This window comes from Myxocyprinus asiaticus, chromosome 5 (genome assembly GCF_019703515.2).
Source record: "Myxocyprinus asiaticus isolate MX2 ecotype Aquarium Trade chromosome 5, UBuf_Myxa_2, whole genome shotgun sequence".
Lineage (NCBI taxonomy): Eukaryota > Metazoa > Chordata > Actinopteri > Cypriniformes > Catostomidae > Myxocyprinus > Myxocyprinus asiaticus.
The window spans coordinates 44,584,988-44,606,375 of NC_059348.1; the positions used below are offsets into that span (position 1 = coordinate 44,584,988).

A 21,388-nucleotide genomic window follows, 5' to 3' on the forward strand; every position below is an offset into this window, starting at 1 on the left:
CTTGTATGGACCAAAAGAGCTGAGCATGTCTTCTAAAAATTTTTATTTGAGTTCAGCAGATGAAAGAAAGTCATACACATCTAGGATGGCATAAGGGTAAGTAATTGATGAGAGAATGTTCATTTTTGGGTGAACTATTCCTTTAATAGACTCCTCTAAATACTTACCTGATCAACAACATCAGCTATCCAGTCATTGGAGTCAAACTGGGAAAAACCTCAGAGTTTAACAGTTTTCAGCTACCATGTGGACTGTGATATAATGAGGTCAGGATCCCTCTGTAAACAGCACAACGTGTTTGTTTATGGAGTGTGAGACTGTTCTAATTCTTCCATGATTTTTTACCATCCTGAGTGAAGACTTAATTCATATAAGCCTTGAAAATACAACAATTTAAAATGAAAACATGTTTTGCATTTGATCTCTTTGGCTGAGACTGTTTTCAACTGTTTTTGAAGCCACGTAAAGTTTAAAATAACTTCAGCTGTTAAAACGCGAGACCCTGTCTCAAGACCCTTGCATTATTCTCTACTTTTGGAGCTTCGTGTAGCTTTTTTTTTTTAAGCGTGAGGATGCATCTGGTGTGAATGGCCCCATATTAAAGTATAAGTCCATACAACTCACCCATTATAAATCCTGTAAAGTCATTCAATAGGATTTTTTTTGTGAGGAACAGACCTAAATGTTAGTCATTATTCACTGATGACACCCTGATGCTTTTGTCTATCCCGGGTCCAGATTGAAAAATGCCGCAATATTATGGGTCATGACGTTTACGAGTACGTGCCATTTTTTATACTGGACACGCGGAGGTGCAGATGATCAGTGTGAACATTGATATGTACCTCAGTCAAAGCTATCACATGGCTTCAGAAGACTTGGAATGTCTGTTTTGAAGGGCTGAGGATGAGTAAATAATAGATTTTCCTTTTTGTATGAACTGTTGCTTTGATGTTTGAAGGATCCATAATACATGTGATCAGAATGGGGTTATTCGACCTCTTTACTGCATTGTTTATGCTGTTAAAAAGTCAAGCCTTCACAGAGAATGTTGAGCAACTTTACACAGCAGGATGTAACAGGATCCCTGTATTTTCAATGCTTCTGGACTTGGCCTGCTGCATGTTTGCAGTCATGTCTTTACTGCAGACTAAATGGGTAAAACTGATGTCTGATGACAAGTTAGTTGTGGCTCCAGGTTGCTTGATCCTGTAATACATTTAATGGTGCCATTATATGGCGACATTGCAAGAATGTTTATCAGTGTAAAAGGATAAGATGTTACCCATGAGCTTTATGACAACCAAACTTTATTTTAGTTTTCATAATTTAAGAAGAGAGGCCTCTGGCTTTGTTGAGCATATGGCATTAGCCTTCTTGGACAATAAATAACTAGCCTATCCCTTTACCACTATACCAAGTAAAGTAAATCACACAAAAATGTCTTACTAGTATAAAATATACAGTATATTGGGGTTCAAAAGTCTGGGTCCACACTGAAAATCTGGGATTCAAAATATACCTTAAACCTGGAAATACACCAAACATTTTAGTATACTGAAAAATGATGTTAAATATTTAAGATTCCATTGTTTTATCACATAAGCACATTTGGAATGCTTACCAAGTACATTTGAATCACACAAGATGCTCTTTGGAACATACTCGGATCATGCTGGGAAAACATGGATCATCAGTTTTTGCACAAACTTGTGGAGTCTTTGCCAACTCGAGAGCATGGTGTCAATTAAGCATGTGGGGGACCCAAATAGATTCTGAAATTTATGTAAATTTTTCAATTAAACTTTTCACTCAAATTGATATGATTATATAATTTGGACTCAGACTTTTTAACCCCCAGATTAATTTGACTCACATTCATGCTTACAAACAGAAAGAAAAAAGGCAAAAACTGTGGTCACTAGGCACCATCTTGTGGTCGTTAGCCGTTATTGCAATTTGTTTCCATAACTCTCTTCCACCATTTACCAAGGCAAAATAAAAGATTGGTTTCTGATTTTGCAAACAGGACACAGATAATGTTGTTATCATCATGTTATGTTGATGTTCTGGCAATTGGATGGCCAGACGTCCACATAAAACCGAGTCGCTTCCTGCCTCTGCCTCACTTTTTCATATAGGTATAGCATATTTTTGTTATATGTCAACGGTGATTTTGTGGTTTGTTTGGCGCACTTGAGGTCCTCTGTGAGGTTATATGGGGGTTTGTGTCATCATTTATGGCATACCGGTAATCGACAATGTAACTGACTGTGTCACCACCAATTGAACCAATTGTGTTATCATGAGTGGGTGAAAATTCTGCAGCTGAGCCCTCACAATTAACAGAAATGACTGTGCAGTATTTAATTACTTTTTCTCTGACGTACAATAAAATGATTGTCACCCACTGACAGTTTATACTGTTCCATGAATACACAACTAAGACTCCAAAAGAAGCATTCATTTTTTGTTGACGCACGATTATTTGTCTTCAATTAAGGGCAGGGCCGTTTCTTAGCATATGGGGTCCCTAAGCAAAATCGTACTTGGAGGCCCCACCGGTAATGATTACAGACAAGATGGCTATTACAAGAAATTTGTATACCTGAATCCCCAGCTACCTTTGATGCCCCTAAATATTACAATATGGCACTTGAAAATAATGCAGACAAGACAAATTTTATTGATTGAATCATCTCCAGTGCTGCAACTACTGTCAGTTAGCTAGTTATTAACTAACTGAAATGAAGACAGCATTGAGTCTGTGAGCTAATCTTGTGATTTCTACACTCAAAAAATATTTTTCAGATTTACACATTTTAATGTCAGAACAAATTTCCATCAAACTGAATTGAGTAATCTTAAAAAACAAAAAAGAAAAAAAGAAAAGAAAATCTTTGGTTATCTTTATGTAATTGAAATGCGTTAATCTTAAAATACAATATATAGTATACTGTATATATAATAGTATATACTGTGTATGTATGTATGTGTGTACACACACACACACACACACACACACACACACACACACACACAGGCGGCCAAAGGTTTGGAATAATGTACAGATTTTGCTGTTTCGGAAGGAAATTGGTACTTTAATTCACCAAAGTGGCATTCAATTGATCACAAAGTATAGTTAGGACATTACTGATGTAAAAAAAACTGCACCATCACTATTTAAAAAAAAAAGTCATTTTTGATCAAATCTAGACAGGCCCCATTTCTAGCAGCCATCACTCCAACACCTTATCCTTGAGTAATCTTGCTAAATTGCTAATTTGGTACTAGAAAATCACTTGCCATTATATCAAACACTGCTGAAAGCTATTTGGTTTTTTAAATGAAGCTTAACATTGTCTTTGTGTTTGTTTTTGAGTTGCCACAGTATGCAATAGACTGGCATGTCTTAAGGTCAATATTAGGTCAAAAATGGCAAAAAAGAAACCGCTTTCTCTAGAAACTCGTCAGTCAATCATTGTTTTGAGGAATGAAGGCTATACAATGCTTGAAATTGCCAAAAAAAACTGAAGATTTCATACAAAGGTGTACGCTACAGTCTTCAAAGACAAAGGACAACTGGCTCTAACAAGGACAGAAAGAGATGTGGAAGGCCAGATGTACAACTAAACAAGAGGATAAGTACATCAGAGTCTCTAGTTGAGAAATAGATGCCTCACATGTCCTCAGCTGACAGCTTCATTGAATTCTACCTGCTCAACACCAGTTTCAAATTCAGCACCTGTTCCACTGGTCTGTGATTGTAATTTTCTGCATGGAACCCTGAAAATCTGCTTGTACCCAGAATCTTCTAAAAACTTCTATAAAATTTAAAAAAAGTTCACAAACAATTTACATGAGAATAGTGGAATTTCTTCTGCTCTTGTTTCATGAATGAGGCCCATTGTTTTCATTACCATGTTACCATTAGTATAATCTTAAATAAAGAACACAGTTGTAAAATGGCATATGATGACGCACAGAATTTGGAATGTATGATTAAAAATTTAAAAACATGACAATATTTACACTAATACTAAAATGCTAGAAGATCAATACAAATGTTTTTAAATAACTTTTAGCTGACATGGTGCACTGTTATCTGGTCTGAAGAGGCCACAGAGCCAAGACCTGAATAATGTTTCAGTAGTTTCTTCCATGCTGGGCTGCAATTCAGTAACTCCTGATTACCTGTAGCACAGACCAAATAAATAAATAAATAAATACAATACAATACACTAAGCAACAACAGCAACAACCAACCATAAATACTATAAATCTACCTGACCACTGTAATTTCCTATTTCAAATGAAGCAGGCCAATAATATAAATCATTATATAAAAAATAATTTATTATACCATTATATAATTAGTTATTCATTAAAAATGTTTACATTTTTCCTAAATACAACCCCAATTCCGAAAAAGTTGGGACAGTATGAAAAATGCTAATTAAAACAAAAAGGAGTGATTTGTAAATTATATTCACCCTTTGCTTAATTGAAAGCACTACAACTACACATTATATGATGTTTTTCCTTGTTTTTTGAAAATGTACAGTAATTTCAAATCAGATGATAGCAACATGCTCCAAAAAAGTTGGGACAGTCTAGTGTTTACCACTGTGAATCATCACCATTTCTTCTAATAACACTTATTAAGCATTTGGGCACTGAAGACACAAGTTTTTTAAGTTTAGAAAGTGGAATTTTCTCCCATTCATCCATTATGTAGGTCTTTAGCTGCACAATTGTATGGGGTCTTTGTTGCTGTATGGTGTGCTTCATAATGCACCACACATTCTCAATTGGAGACATGTCAGGACTGCAGGCAGGCCAATCTAGCACCCACACTCTCTGCTCACACAGCCATGCACTAGAAATCCGGGCAGTATGTGGTTTGAAATTGCCCTGCTGGAATATGCAGGGACTTCCCTGGAAAAGACGGTGCTGGATGACAGTATATGTTGCTCCAAAATTTGTACATATCTGTCTGCATTCATGGTGTTCTTACAGATGTGCGAGTTACCCATGCCATGGGCACTGACACACCCCTGGCCCATACAGACACTGGCTTTTGGACCTGATCCTGATAACAGCTTGGATGGTCCTTTTCCTCTTTGGCCCGGACAACACAACAACTTCGTTTTTCAAAAACATTTGAAATGTGGACTCTTCAGACCAAAAAACACAGTTCCACTGTTCTACTTTCCATCTAAGATGAGACCGAGCCCAGAGAAGTCGGCAGCGCTTCTGGACAGTGTTGATGTAGGGCTTCTGCTTTGCATAGTAAAGTCTTAACTTGCATCTGTGGATGCAGCAGTGAGTGGTGTTGACTAACAAAGGTTAACTAAAGTAATCCCAAGCCCATGTTCATGATATCCATTACAGATGAATGATGTTTTTTAAGACAGTGATGTCTGAGGGATCAGAGATCACACGCATTCAGAAGTGGTTTTCGTCTTGCCCTTTATGCACCGAGATTTGACCAGATTCCTTGAATCTTTTAACTATATTGTGCACTGTAGAGGGTGAAATGCCCAAAATCCTTCCAATTTGTCTTTGGGGAACATTGTTCTCAAAGTGCTGGATTATTTGCTGAAGCATCTGTTGGCAAATTGACAAGTCTCGAATGATCTTTGCTCTTGAAAGACTAGGTTGTTTTTGGAGGCTCCCTATATACTATGACATGAATGCCTCACCTGTTTAACATAACCTGTTTCACATTGCCTTGTTATTTCAACTCATAAAATTGTAATTAGTCTTAAATTGCCCCTGTCTCAACTTTTTTGGAGCGTGTTGCAATCATCTGATTTGAAATTACTGTACATTTTCAAACAACAATAAAATTCACAAGGTAAAACATCATATAATGAGTAGTTGTAGTGCTTTCAATATAGCAAAAGTGAATATAATTTACAATCACCTTTTTGTTTTTATTAGCATTTTTTCATACTGTCCCAATGTTTTCGGAATTGGGGTAGTATCAAATACTGATGTAATGCAATTTTGTGATTACCCAAAATACATAGCCCATCCTGTGCTCTTGTGATGCCCACATTGATCTGGTTTTCATCACCCACAAAGCCAATTTGTTTGGAGAGCCATTCCCTGGAAGTCATAGGTTCATCTCTTCACTGGGGTAGAAGCGAACCATCGACAAAATCACATACCTCCACTAACTACCTGCAATCACATCATCATCATCATCATCATCACATGCAGGGTCGTTTCTGAGCATATGGGGGCCCTAAGCGAAATCCTGCTTGAATTAATACAGTTAGTGTTATTAGGGTAAGATGCCCCTCTTAACAATGTGCATTTACTTTAAATTGTAACATATATAAATAAACTTTTAGCATGTACAAGATAATGATGCATCATCCAACATATTAGGAAGGGAAATAACTAGAAACATTTGCTAACTTTGTTGTCATAGTACACACACAAACAATGACAGGCAAATCAAATAACAGAATCCTAGTCAAAGAGATTCATATACTATGCAGGCCTATGAATATATATACTGTACATATAAAGACACCCATATTTTTAACTGAAGGCATGTCATAATAGGAATACTATGAATATAGATTGAATTCCACTCAATTTGCTTATTAGGTTATAAGGAATAGAGAAGATGTTTGAAATGTACATCTAATGCATTGAAGTATTTAACAACTCAATGGTGGTGTAGCTCAGTGGCTAAAGTTCAGGGCTGGTAACCTTGCAAGAAGTGAGCCATGAGATATCAACATTGTGCCCTTAAAGCAAGCCAAGGGGAGTTGTCCCTGAAATAACTGTACTTAAAGTCGCTTTAGAGAAATTGATCTGGAAAACTGGCTTCATATAACATTAAATGAATATTCCAGGTTAAAATCAACCGACAGCGTTTGTGGCATAATGTTGATTACCACAAAAGTTTATTTTCAACTCGTCCCTCCTTTTCTTAAAAAAAAAAGCAAAAATCGAGGTTACAGTGAGGCACTTACAATGGAAGTGAATGGGGCCAATTTTTGGAGGGTGTTAAGGCAGAAATATGAAGCTTATAACTGTATAAAAGCACACATTAATTCTTCTCTTAAAACTTGTGCAAAAAGTTGTTTAAATCGTCATTTTTACAGTCGTTTTAGGGTTTGTTGACATTACATCGTTATGGCAACGAAGTTGTAAAATTGGCAATAACTTTACACAGAAACGTTAATAAGTGCTTTTATCACACTAAAATCATGTTTACATGAATATTGTTTATGTCTAGTGGCTATACTTTTGAAAAAAAAAATTGGCCCCCATTCACTTCCGTTTTAAGTGCCTCACTATAACCCAGATTTTTGCTTTTTTAAAGAAAAGGTGCAAGTCAAAAAAATGTATTTTGGTAAACAATATTATGCCGCAAATGCTGTCGATTGAGCTTAACTTGTATTGAACCCGGAATATTCCTTTAATCTTACCAGAGAAGAAAGCATTTGATTAGGTGCATTTATACACTCTGTTCCTAAAACTTTAGGTAGTAACATTTTCCGTTAACTTGTTTAGGGTGTTTAACCCTACTCCTTAATCCTGTTATGAATTTTGAAATTCCATTCACTTTCACACCGAGAAGATAACAGCATCTGTGCAGAAAAAAATGCCATTAATTCCTAAACATTATTCTCAGGCAGTAGCATCGCTACAAATTGTGATACAGTTAGTTTAAATACATTTCTCCGTAGTGGGGGCATCACTATTTTTTATGTGGATCTCACCGAACCTCACTCAAATGACCTGCCAGTTGAACTGCGATACACCTCACTGATCTCTGCCTGCATTACCTTTGTCTAATGATGGACTACACACTTAAAATGGAATACATATACTATCAATTAATTGTCAAAAAAAGCCTACATCAGCCAAATAACAAAGGTCAATGCATCAATGTGAACCTCTGCTGTTAATCCAGGATGAACTTCAAAGACATTAGTCATTAATCTTACAGTTCATGCAAAATCTTGTTGTTTAAACACTGGGCACACACTTACTTAGTTTACTCATTTTAAAACATGACTTGCACTGCACACAAATAACTAATAATGGTATAATATTCATGCTGTTTAGCCAGAGGGGAACTGGCCCCCACATTGAGCCTGGTTTCTCCCAAGGTGATTTTTCTCCATTAACCAACATCTCATGGAGTTTTGTGTTCCTTGCCACAGTTGCCTTCGGCTTGCTCACAGGGTTCAAAACACAATTTACAATCATACTTTTATCAAACTGCACAATGATGACTCTAAGACTTTATAGATATTACAGTTTCATTTTCTGTTTAAGCATGATTTTCTGTAAAGCTGCTCTGAAATGATGTGTTGTGAAAAGCGCTACACAAATAAAATGATATGACTTGACTTATAAAAAACTACCATCTTTCAACCAGATAAGATAAGTGGCATGACATAAGGGCACTTTTCAGTTAATTTGCTGTACCTGAGCTCAGGTTTAGACTTTTGTTGGTGCAGTGATTTGTGAGAAAACTAGAGGTTGCTGCCAGGGTAGGGGTACTCCTGCATCTCCATCTGTCTGCTGTACACGTAATATCTTCAACTCCTCCCCAAACTTGAGCAAGTACTTTGTATACACAAAAAAGCAGAAGAACATAAATACACAGAAAAGTCTCATCCTCATGCAAGTTCTCAAATATATAGGCCTAGTTACCTGCAACCACATCTACAGACTTGTTTGAGGGTCCACAGTACAGAATAACCTCTCTCTTGTCTTTGTATTTCAAGTCCTTCAACTTCCAAGGATTCTTAGAGTTCAGCTGAGAGAACCAGTACACTATGTAGGCTCCTATAACAGTTTTTCCTGTTCCTATAAAGAAGCATTTAAAGATTTTTTAAGTCTCTCAGAGAACATTAACTTAAAAAGGATACAAACCTCCTGTGACCCTCTTTGATCAATCTCAAATTTACCTAAGTCTGTGATTTGAAAGCATAAAAAAAAAAAAGAGAGAGTGTGTAACCTGGAGGGCCTTATATGAGGGTGAATTTGCCATTCAGAGCATGTTCCAAAGCATTAAACTGGCTTTCATTTAGTTGAGGCAGATCTGCTGGTCGTGGCTTTCTCATGAGCTCATAACGGGATACAACTGGTTCTGCACCTGTGAACTGACACACCCAAAAATACCTTAAAACTAATGGACACCCTGTCATTTACTGTAATTTCAGTCTAAATATAGAATTTGAGGCTCTCGTTTTAATGACTTGGGTCCACTGCAGCATTAACAGAATGTTCCGAGTTCAATACAAGTTAGGATGTGTTGAATGGGCATGTTAGGGTTAATAGAAGTCATTTACAATGGAATTCAATGGTGCCAGTGTCCGGAGGGCTTGAAGCAATAGTTCACACAAAAATGAATATTCTGTAATTAACCCATTCTCATGTTGTTCCAAATGCTGATGACTTTCTTCCATGGAACAAAAGAGATGTTAGGCAGTGTGTTAGTGTAGCTCACCATTACCTTTTTTTACACAATGAAAGAGAATGGTGACTGAGGCTGTTTTTCTGCCTACCAACTCCTTTTATGTTCCACAGAAGAAAAAAGTTCATACAGGTTTGAAACAACTTGAGGGTGAATAAATGACACAGTTTTAATTTTGGTTACTATATCCTTGAGCAAACATCATGCAAAAGTTACTTGGATTAGATGGTTTACCAGCATTAAGTCATCATGACAACAAAAATAGAAATACTGAGTATAACTCCACAAGGTTTTAAGGTTGTAAGCAAATTTATCAGACTAGATTCATGTTAAAACACTAGTCTTGTGGCTAAACTTTTGAAACATTTGCATTGCACTTTATGGTTAGTAAATTTGCTCCATTTCTTTCCATTGTAACTGTCAGGAACTGTTCAGAGAACCCAAGTGCAGACATTCAAATGCTCAATTCTTAATTTTATAAAAGAAAAGAACGAACACAAAATTTGGCATAAAAATATAACTCGAGAGACCCAGATTAAAGCCAACACGGCAGAAAACAACCCATGAGAAAAACAAAACCAAACCAAGAAAAATGCATGAACAGAAACTACATTTAAAATACAAATAACCAGAAACTAAGAATCAACAAACCACCAGGAAAGCACAGAAAAGAAACAAGAGGAAGAATTCAACACAGGAAAATAACACACCAGGGGAATATAAAGAGGGTAAAATCAAGAGGGTAATGAGGAGGGTAGGTGGTGAAAATAAACTCATAATCAGGCAAACGAGGGGGCGGGGTTAGCACACAAGACAGGGAACAGGGAGGAGAGCACATGTGAGAGACAAAAATACAACCAGAAGGTATAATAAACAAGGATGTCAGGATCCAGCCACTAAGGAGTGAGAAAAGACCAAACAGAGATGGCAGGATCCTGACAATAACTGCCATACTGTTCATTGTAAGCGTGATTCTGAATGGTACTGAGATGAGACAAAATAATTTTTAGTGGTAATCAATATTATGCCACAAATACTGTCGATGGGGCTTACCTTGTATTGAACATTCCTTTAAATAAAAAAATAGGAAAGAAAACCCCCCAGAAAATTGCACAAAATGATGATAAATTGTAAGACACATGAGCAACCTGTCCAGGTATATTATAAACAAATAAACACAAACATACAAATAGGATATAACATTTTGTGCAAGGAATAACATTTTGTGTATTACATAAAGTAACAGTCTTCTCACATTTAACAGAATATCCTGTGAACTTCATATACATACCCTCTTCCTTAATCCGGTGTCCTAGTGCAATATTCTTAAATTCATTAGCCATCGTTAAATTATTCACTGCACTTTCTTTCGTCTGTATGAATCAAGCAGAAGAGTTCACACATTACATCACTGTTTTTCACTGGCAGTGTCATTTGTTTGCCTCTTTACATTGAATTAAATGTTTTTATTAAATTATTAATAAATAAATATTTGTATCAAATGCAGATTTAAGTAATATAGCCTGCAGAGGTTATAGTGTTATGTAAAGGGTTGTTGTGTAACAAGCTAACATGTCTGGAGGGAGCTTTGGAATCACTTCCACTGTGAACGTGGAATCACTCTTGGCTTTTGGAATGTCCATGGATGCATAATTTATGTTGAAGTGAATAATTTTTTACTTATTTACTTATACTTATTTTACGGTGTATCTGAACATTGAGTTGTGACGCCATGGGCCACCCATGTGTAGTACTCTGGATCTACCTCTGACTGATCTGGTGAGAGCGGCTTCGAAACTCTTTTTCGAATACAGAGCAAACACTTGGCCAAGTCAAATTCGATTGCCCATTTTTTGACATATTCTATTGGCAGAGAGAAGGTTCCAGTTCTTGCACCACCCAAGGCAATGGTCCAAGCTATGTGTACATTCTCTATCACAACACAGTCACTATCATCCACAGCAGATGCAGCAGACTCCATTTCACAGATGGGCTTCCATATCTGCACATAATCCTCCACATTTATATAGGAACCTTTGGATGGGTGACTTGCATGTTTGGAAAAGCATTTAATAGGACTGCGAGTGTGTTCAACACAGACCTCAAAGCTTGAACTCACACTCAATAATTGTACAGTCGGCGCCCAATAGCCTCTCTTCCTCTCTGAGGTCAGCTGGACTTGAACAGTGTCTCCAGTTTTCAGGTTAGTATAATGATCCTCGTCAGACATAAATGTTAAAAATTAAAATCCAATGGCACTTCATCAGCCTCACAATTTTCTTTCACATCTGCCTCCAATATGAGGCACTTCACCTCTTTCCACTGTTCTTCTCTCACTGCCTCAGCAATGGCATGCCAGGTGCTCTGCTGTATCTCTGAACAGAATCTCAGGTTCTTAACCGGGTTCTCGGTCATGTTCAGTGAGTATATCCGTTTTTTCCAAGTCAGCCTCACTTGTTTTTGCTTTCTGTCATATATTGGTTGATCCTCGAGATGTAGATCTCTGTACTTAACAAGAAGTTTGTCAGGGAAAGTTCCTTTGTCAAATGGAAATGATAATGTGAAACTTTTGCTCTCGGACTGAACAACAGTGACAAAATCCAATTTGTAAGTGCTTTGTTTATGTAAACTGACAGCAAGACAAAGTGACTCAGCTTTTCTCTCGTACTCCTGTGCCCTCATTTCTACTCTTTTACACTTGTCACACAAAAGGTCAATGTCTTTCTGTGAGTACTTAACAGGACGATCACTGAGAACTGCATGCATGGGCCGCTGAAGAACCACATAAATGTATTGCCGCATTGATGAGGATGCATATGTTTGAGTCCAGATGTAATGAATAATGCCCAAATAAAGCCTCATTGCAGGAGAGGGAATGAATGAAGTAAGCTTTTTCAAGGGTGGCCTTCAACTGAAGGAACAACTGAAGTTCCTTGCACTGGAAGCAACTGTTGATGGAGGTCATCTGTAGAAATTAGGTCAGCCATTTTCTAAAAGTCACATCTCAAAGCTGCTGACTCAATCTTTTCTTTTAGGATGATGAACCTGTCACTGTTCTGCTGATTTTTTGAGTCCAGATGTTGAGACCCAAGCTCCTCATATTCTCTCTTCAGTCTCCTTACCACTTCAGGTTCAGCGGTCACTGGGCAACTAAAGCTGTTTGAGGAAGAAGTTACTTGAATAATAAGGTGATCACTGGCTTCTTTAAACATTAGACACAGCTCCTCCATCATTAACTTGCATTTGCTGTGTTCTGGTAAATCAAGATCTGCAACACTGGAAGTGTCCACATTTAGTCTCTGTTGCCTGTGACCAGACACAAAACGGCAAGCCACAAGAATGCAGCCTTCCAAAGAATCAGTCATCCTTTCATTTCCACCTGACAGGTTGATGATGCTGTCAGCTTCACTATAGGACAATTGCCTGCTTGACTTTATGGAGGAAAGCACCAACTTTCGATCAACAATTTTGCCTGTCCTCTTTTCCACTTTCAGATGTAAAGAAATAGCCCGACGATTTTGGCCTGGCTTCAAACTCCACATGCTTGATTGTGCACCCAAATTTTGAATAGAATCCCCAGAGACATCTGCTTTGTGAACTCCAATTTCAAAATGATATTCAGAGTAACTGACAAAGATAGCATTTCGTAAGTAGGTTGATAAAGGGCTGGGGTTAGTGTCAGGGTTAGGATTACAGTAAACGGTAAAGGTGATTGTGTTACGCAGGTCCACTCGGTTTCTGTCAATGTGATATGTCAGGTGTGAGGAGAGAGGAATTAGCTTTGTGTGATGATCACTGATCTTCTCTAATTCCTCTGTATAGGAGGAGCCTGACATCTCAAAATAGTGCAGAGGTTAGTGTTTGTGTTCTTGGTCAAAAATGTTGCCACCTCATGGTTAAACATTATGTTTAGCTCTTCAATCATCAAATGAGCTTATCTCTCCCCTGGCTTCCGATGTTTATCAGGTTGGGCATAGTTCCAGTTTTCTTTATGTCTAGCTTTGCGTTGTGTTCTTGCAAAACTGTAAGCCACTCGGATGCAGTCCTCCAATGTATCAAATCTTAGCTCACCATCACACTGGCTTATTATACCTTCAGCCACCTCATAGGTCAACTGTCTTTTAGAATTTACCACAGAGAGGTTACAGTTTTCTCTCTGATAATGCCTGATTGCTTTTCCACTGTAAAAGTGACTGAAATGGCTTTACGATCTTTGCCTGGGAGAAGACTCCAAAAGTTGGTGGTAAGATGTTTTGGGAACATGAATGTATGGTCTTCTCCAGGGTTGTAAAAAGTTGCCAATTCTTTTGCAGAGTTATCAAAATGACTGTCCTTAGACACAAAACTAGCCACATCTGCAACATGAACCCCTATTTCATAGCAGTTTCCCACTTGGTTTTTAACACTAATGGCATCATCCAAGTTTCTGGCCCTGGCTGGATCAGTTTCTGTATCTGAAAATGCATCCTCTTCCATCAGAGGAAGTGAACCTAGGTTGTATTCTAATTTCAAAATCTGTAGTCCCTCCTCTAACGTTGTCCCAATTGGTACAACATTCGTAACATTGCTTAGCGGAAAGGTACAGCATCTGCAACCACAACCACTTGTGATTGAGCTCTCGTTAGGGCAGTGTTCAGTGCACGAATATCATCAAAAAACTCCAGGCAGCTTGACTCTGATTGGAGAAGTCTGTCTCTAGTCTGAACTGTTGTTATGATGATGACCCTGAACTGCCTCCCTAAAGAAGCAAGTGTTTTAATGAGTAGGTTATTCAACGATCATTTGTATTAAAAAAAAAAAAACATGCAATACATTTAATTTATGACTTATTAATGATTTGCGTGGCTTTACAGGGATATTTCACCCACAAATGAAAAATCTATCATTTACTCACCCTCATGCTGTTGACTTTCTTCCATGGAATGCAAAATGAGATGTTAGGCATAATGCTAGGAACTGACTAGACTTTCACTTCCATTGCATATGCCTATTTGTTCATATGATTAAAGTGAAAGGTGAATGAGGCTGTTATGTCTGCTTAGCATTTGCTTTTGTGACATAATTGTCATTTTTGGGTGAAGTAACCTTTCAAAATGTTGCTTCTAATTTTCAAAGTAGCACATTTCATACAAATCCAAAGTACATACCAACACAGCGCTGAACACATACTTTGAATGTTTGCCAGATTCTGTACAGGCACTCCATGAATTCCATTCTGCCGGAGTTGGCTTCTAATTACGTCAACCTGAAGAATTGGTGTATTGAGCTTGTATTGAACCCGGAATATTCATTTAATCATAATTTGATTCATTTAAATAAATAATATTATTTAAAGAAAATCTCAAGAGTGCCCATTGTCCCTTAGTAACTAAATAGTCCTTAGTTAATTTTTAACTAATGATTGATAATTAATAAACTGGAGACAGTCTCAGAGAACTTGTCCCCTCTTTAATTACATGGCATTAATAAGTGCTTAATTAGTAGTTGATAATGACTATCATACTCTTAGAGAATGTGTCTTCGTGCAGTATTACACAGTTTTACGCAAGTATTAGTCATGACTAATCAAAGTGATAAAAACTCTAAGGGTACCTGCTGGCCTTCACTTAGAACACAGATATCCATTTGTTTTCTTTCACTCCATTCCATCGGCCAATCAGTCTCAAGCCCTTGGATCACGTTAATCACGCTGGTGACTTCAGCATGATTGTACCAGGACAAGGAGGTGGAGTTCAAATGGCATTCTCCTCTGACATGCTGGAAGATCAGGGGATGTAGCCTGGGATGGGGAGGGACATCTCCTTTGGCCTTGATGCCATCGCTCACATAGAAGTGAGTGGATACAAAGTCCACTATTTCTGACTTGGAACGGTAGTTCTCATTAAATATCACTCGGCTTCTCTTGGCAATATTGCTACATTGATCTTGGTAGTAGCGGAAGAGGCGATTGAGCAACGTGTGTTCTGATCATTTGTCATCGGTCACAGAGAAAAGTTTTGGAGCCATCTGCATGTGATCACCTGCTAACACAACTCGAGTGTGTTTGTCTGCTAAACCCAGAGCCATAAGCGCTTCACTCTCCAACATCTGAGATACCTCATCTATCAGGATATGACTGAAGAAATCTGCAGGAAGCTTCAGCTCACAGAAATGACGTGCCATCGATGTGGTAGTTATGATGATGTGGTTTGACTCTAGATGCGAGCATGCTGGGAGAATGAAGGACTGTCCATCATGAGAGCACAGACAGTATTTGAGAGTGATGTCATCGGTTGCCATGATGGAGCCCCCCCCCTCCCTCCCCTTGTTTGCCTTTATCCTGAGTAGTTTGAGGTCTGGATGTCCATTTGTAATATATGGATGGAAGTGCACTCTGACATATAAATCTGCAGAACTACAAGGAGCAACACTCAAAATTAGATTTCTTATTTAGTAATATGAAAAGATCTCCACAAAAACATTTGTATTAAAGGTGCACTCAGTAACTTTTTGTTTGTGTCATCTTGGACTTAGTGACACCTAGTGGTGTGGATGCAGCATCATTCAAAATCAATAGTTTTCAGTTACAGATGCCATTGCAGAAATTCACTATTCACAATCAGCCATGCTTGATTTAATCCAAGAGTTAAAGTGTCCAATAACAAGATGGTTATTGAGAATAAACAAGTAGTATTCAGCTGGTCATGTGATTCTAAAATGGCAGCCCCTATGAGGGTGCCCCTGCCCCATATAGTATAAATATGATTTGACTGATATGACTAGAGTCCTCATCTCACGTGAATGGTCATGATTTTATACACATGAACTTTATTTTTTATTGCATATATTCAGTGTTCATTATAATTGGTTTTATTTAATTTATTAAGTTTTACAAATTAAAATTGTTACAATTTGACACAATTTGCACCAATATGTTATAGTAAAAGTATTTAGAATATCAAACATTCAATTGTTTACACTTGTCAGGCATGGTCTGAAGGACATCTAATGTAAGAAAAAGGCTTGCACACTTTCTTCTTCAGAAAATATTACTTTATAACCACAAGAAATAACCGGGGGGGTGGGGGGGGGCCGAGGTCAGACCAGGGAAGGTCAAGAGACCAGGGTGGAGCTGGAGGAACAGTCCAGGGCGGGGCAAGCCAGAGGAGGGCTGTCAGGGCAGGATAGCAAGAATCAGAACAGAGGGGCACAGACAGAAACAGCCAAGGGAGGGGAGGGTGGGGGAAACCAATGAAGAGGCTTCAGAAAGGGGGCGGGGTCCGGCAGCCAGGGAGGAGGCTCGAGGAAGGCGGCGGGGTCAGGAGGAGGTTCCAGGAAGGGGGCAGGGTCCGTCTGGTCTGGAGACGGGATGAGGTCAGGCAGCCTCAGGACAGGGACGTGACTGGATAGACCAGGAGTGGGGATGAGGTCTGGCTGGGCGGCAGCCGCTGGCGAAGGGTCCGGCTAAGCAGCAGCTGCTGAGGTGGTTGTTGGTACGTTGACAACCTCCATGCAAACTGCAACAAACTCGGACTCCTCCTGGCGGTCAGTTGCGGGTTTGGCCACCTCCTGGCGGTCAGCGACGTGTTCAGATGAGTGTTCGGGTGCTTCTGGGGGGTGGTCAGACTGGGTGGGCGTCTCCAGGCAGGGGTCAGACTGTGAAAGAGCGGCCACTGGAAACTGGACAGACAGAGCGATGACCTCCGTGGCTGTGAGTGCTGGCAGCGAGTGAGCTGCAGCAGCGTGGGACCCCTCTGGGCATGCTGCAGTAGCGTCGGGCTTAGGAACATGTCTCCTCCTACTCCTGTGGGCAGTAGGAGGCACTGCTGCAGACTCGGATCCCTCCTGGCAGTCAGCAGCATGTTCGGGTGCCTCCTGGCGGACAGCGGCGAGGACGGGTGCCTCCTGGTGGACAGCGGTCCTCCTTTTTCTGCGACACTTGGGGTGTGGTGAACCCAATGGAAGGTGGGCACGGACAAAGAGGAGTTGTTATCCGATGTGGAGGTCCTTCCCCTGAGCAAGACCTCCATCTCTCTTAGCCGGCAAACGTGGTTCACCACACCCCAACTCCTCAGAAGTGAGAGGCTCATCCAGTCCAGCAAGGAACAAATGTTTGAGCTATGTATCCCCTAAGCACAGGTCCTGGGTGGCCTTGAGGAGAGCCGCATACTTCAAAATGGGCCACCCGCTCTGTTGGCAGCCTAAAGATGCAACATTCAGAGCTGTGCCTAGGGAAACAGGTTCCTGCTGTATAGAAGCTGGGTAAAGGAACAGACCCATATAGTTGGCTGTAGTCTGCTGGGTTCAAGAACTGGCTGGATTCTTCTGTCAGGGATTTGTCAGGAAGAACCCAAATACGGACTGCCAAAGTCTTCAAAAATCTTTTATTTAAAAAAAAAAAAAAAAAAAAGGATGCAAAAACATGGACAGAGGTCAGACAGGCTTTAAACATAAAATCCCATGTGAGGGGAAACAACAGAACTAGAACCAAAAACCTAAACAAACTAGAGAAACAAACAAAAGAGAGAAAAAAATAACTAACCAGACCAACAGGGAAACATGACCAAACGGGAAGGACAACATGAGGAAGAATTCAGCACAGGACAGAGCACACAAGGGAAATATAAAGAGAGAGAAATCAGGCAGGCAAATGAGAGGGACAGGTGGAGCAAATTAAAAGAAGATCAGAGAAACAAGGGGGCAGGGCCAGGAAACAAGACAAAGAACCAAAACAGGCAGGGCAGAGGAAGACATGGACACAAAATAACAAGAGGGGCAGAGGAACACATGGACACAAAATAACAGAAAAGAAAGAACAGTACTTATGTGTCAGGGTCTTGCCAGTAAACAAGAAACCAGACAGAAGGCAGTCTCTTGACAGATAATGCCAGTTAAAGTACATCTGAGGGTGTGGCTATTATTAAGGCACAAAAATATGATTAAATTCAATAACAAGAACAACAACAGTTGGGAAAAAACATTCCTTTCATAGCTAAATGTAGCTCACTGTAGGACATAATTACTTTCTTTACATTCACTCTATACAATCACTGAATCTGTTACCCTGACCCAACCTGTTTATCCACCTCCCTGTTCTGTAATCTGAACATCTTTTCATCTCTTTATTATTTTACTATCTTAGCTAACCTTAACAACAACTTAACACTTTGTTAATTTTAAGGCAGCCCTGGTGTTTCACCAAATCATATAGCAACAGTGATTGGCTTGGATTTACATTTACATTACAAAAATGTGTCAAGTATGTACAGTCGGGTCCAAAAGTCTGAGACAGCATTGAAAATCTCTCTCAAAAATGAATTAGAAATTTTAAGATATCTTGGTTACAAATTGCATAACCAAATTTGTGACATTGACCATTTTCCTTTGTACAAAAGGTCCATTGAAGCACACAAGTTGCTCTTTGGAACATTCCCAAATCGTGCTGGAATATCATGGATTATTAGGTTTTGCACAAACTTGTGGAGTTCATGCCAGCTTGAATGCATACTGTCATTAAAGCAAAAGAGGGACAAGCCAAATACTATGACATTTTTCAACTCATGTTAATTTTTCAATTCAGCTGAAAATATTTGCATTAAATTAGAAAAATGAGTTTTTCACCAGTGGTCTCAGACATTTGGACATCATTTTATATTATTATATTTATAAATGTACTTAAGTTGACAAATTTCAGGTTGTGTATGATTTCCATAGGCTATACCTGCTAATGAGCTTTTCTTCTGAAATTTCCTCTTTGAACAGGAAGTTGTGCGCTCTCTCTCTTTAGTTGTCCCAGTGAAGTGGGGAACTGTGATCTGTATGGAGACTGAACTGGAGATTTATCTGGGGTGATTTATATTTACTAAGCAGCTGCTCATCCTCCTTTCTGGCGTAGAAGGGCACGATGACCCTGTTCCCTCTGTTCCAGCGTTCATTTGAAAGAATGGCTGGGTATGGAACTGCTGACTGACTCTTACCTGGAGTTTCCTGAGCAGAACTGGCCACATTTTAAAGTCAAATACCAGCCACTGCTCATACACACCAGGGCGAAATGACAAGAAACACACACTCAGCTCATAAGTGGAGTGAGAGGAGAGCAGGTGGAGGCCTACAATGTGTGTGATTGCTGGGAAGGTGTCACCCAAAGAGAAAACAGCACCACTCTCCACTTTCAGCAGAGCCACATGAGCCAAGGACCTCTTTACAAAAACATTAAAAAAACACATACATGTAAGCACATTTACAAATAAAGACATAACGTGTGCTGATGTAGGTTAGGGTTAGGTTTAGGGGTAGGGGTTAATGTAGGTTTGTGGGACTCTAAATAAACACAATAAACACACTGCAATGATGCTCATATATTGTATGTTATTATTTAAATATGGGTGCAAATAGTATCTACCATTATTTGCACCAGGGTTGGGATGCAAATAACATCTGCCACTATTTGCACTGGGGTGTACATAGCGCAAATAGCATCTGCCTATATCACCTTTACCAATTACATTAGCATTTTCTCAGTGATGTTTAATGTCTAGCTTAAGTAACAAATGCAGTATCTCTTGTTTCATAATTGTCTATTTTCATTTTGCGTAAATAATATGGTTGAAAATTGTTTTGAGTTTTGAGTTTTGAAATTGTTGGCATTTTATGTTTGTTTTTTGTATGTTCGTTTTTTACTTGAAATGTCAAGTTTTGGACTCATAACTCAAATATTTAAGTTCATTGAACTTATTTTTCTTAAAAATCCATAGACTTAATATTTGAAGTGTTAATAACTCAAACTACTGAGTACAAAACTGAGGCTTTGGGGAATACCCACAATCCCTTGCTGCTTGAATTATGTTTCCTTGGTCAGAGGGAACAGATTGGGGAATTTAAATAATTGTTATTAAGAATTCATAGATGTTTTAGCTCTTTTGTTGTATTATTTATGCTTTGTTGCAAATAGTTGTGTGGTGTCTCTTTGGTCAGGTTGGACCCTGGTCACACTACCTCAGTTCTCTTTGTGCATGTGCAGCTGAAGTGCATATATATACATTTCTATAAATAATTATTTAATAACTGACCTAGAATCAGTTCTTAATCAGAATCTTTATTTGAGCTGTGCTGTTGTTTGATCTAAAATTGAATCAATTCTATTAAAATGTACAACAGTAGAAACAACAATATTTAAATTCAAATTTGAGTTAAGTCTACTTGCGTGTAATTAACTCAACTTAAATAGTTAAGTTCACTCTACTTGAAAACCAAGTTAACTGAACTTAAATACTCAAGTTTTGGGAGACCCCATTACTCAATGGTGCAATGAACATATTAGGGTTTTCAGTGTACACACTCTCATGGAGAAATCGTAAGGATTCATACAGCTTTTCTAAATTTGGCTAATTCGGATGATATCATACGACTGCACTCGTTTGAATTCGTACGACTTTCACTACAGCCAGTGACGACGTTGGACATCATTTCCATCTAATATGCGACAATTACTTGCTTTTGTCACACACAACAGCTTCCTATCATGTGTACACACTCTACTGATCGGTTAGGTTTAAATAAGTGGTTTGGTTAAGGGCATAATATTAAGAAGCATGTCCTTAATGCCACAGAACAAGTTGGTGTCCAACAGCCTTCAGACTGCTAATACTGTTGACCACAACTCTCCTTAACCTTAAGGCTGTGAGTGACAGTACGGTCTCTCAACATTTTGCAAACAGTGCTGCATGTAATGTAAGGATTATGTCAATATGTCATGGAAGTCTAATTAGCACTTGAGATTAAAAATTATGTTAAATCCCTTTGCAAATGCAGCTGATGAAAGCACTATGCAAACTCAATACTTTGTACAGGTGCATTACAGAATTATTACATTGCATATTTATCCTCTGACACACACAGAGGAATCAGGTGTCAGAGCACAGAGGCAGTTTCCTGATGCTTCTTACATGTTGC

General features: G+C 38.8%; 1 pseudogene; it reads right to left on the bottom strand.

Moving 5' to 3' along the window:
- Window positions 1–1,061: 1,061 nt before the first annotated feature.
- LOC127441208 (helicase with zinc finger domain 2-like) lies at window positions 1,062–20,801 on the bottom strand (annotated as a pseudogene).
- Between the last annotated feature and the right edge of the window lie 587 nt (window positions 20,802–21,388).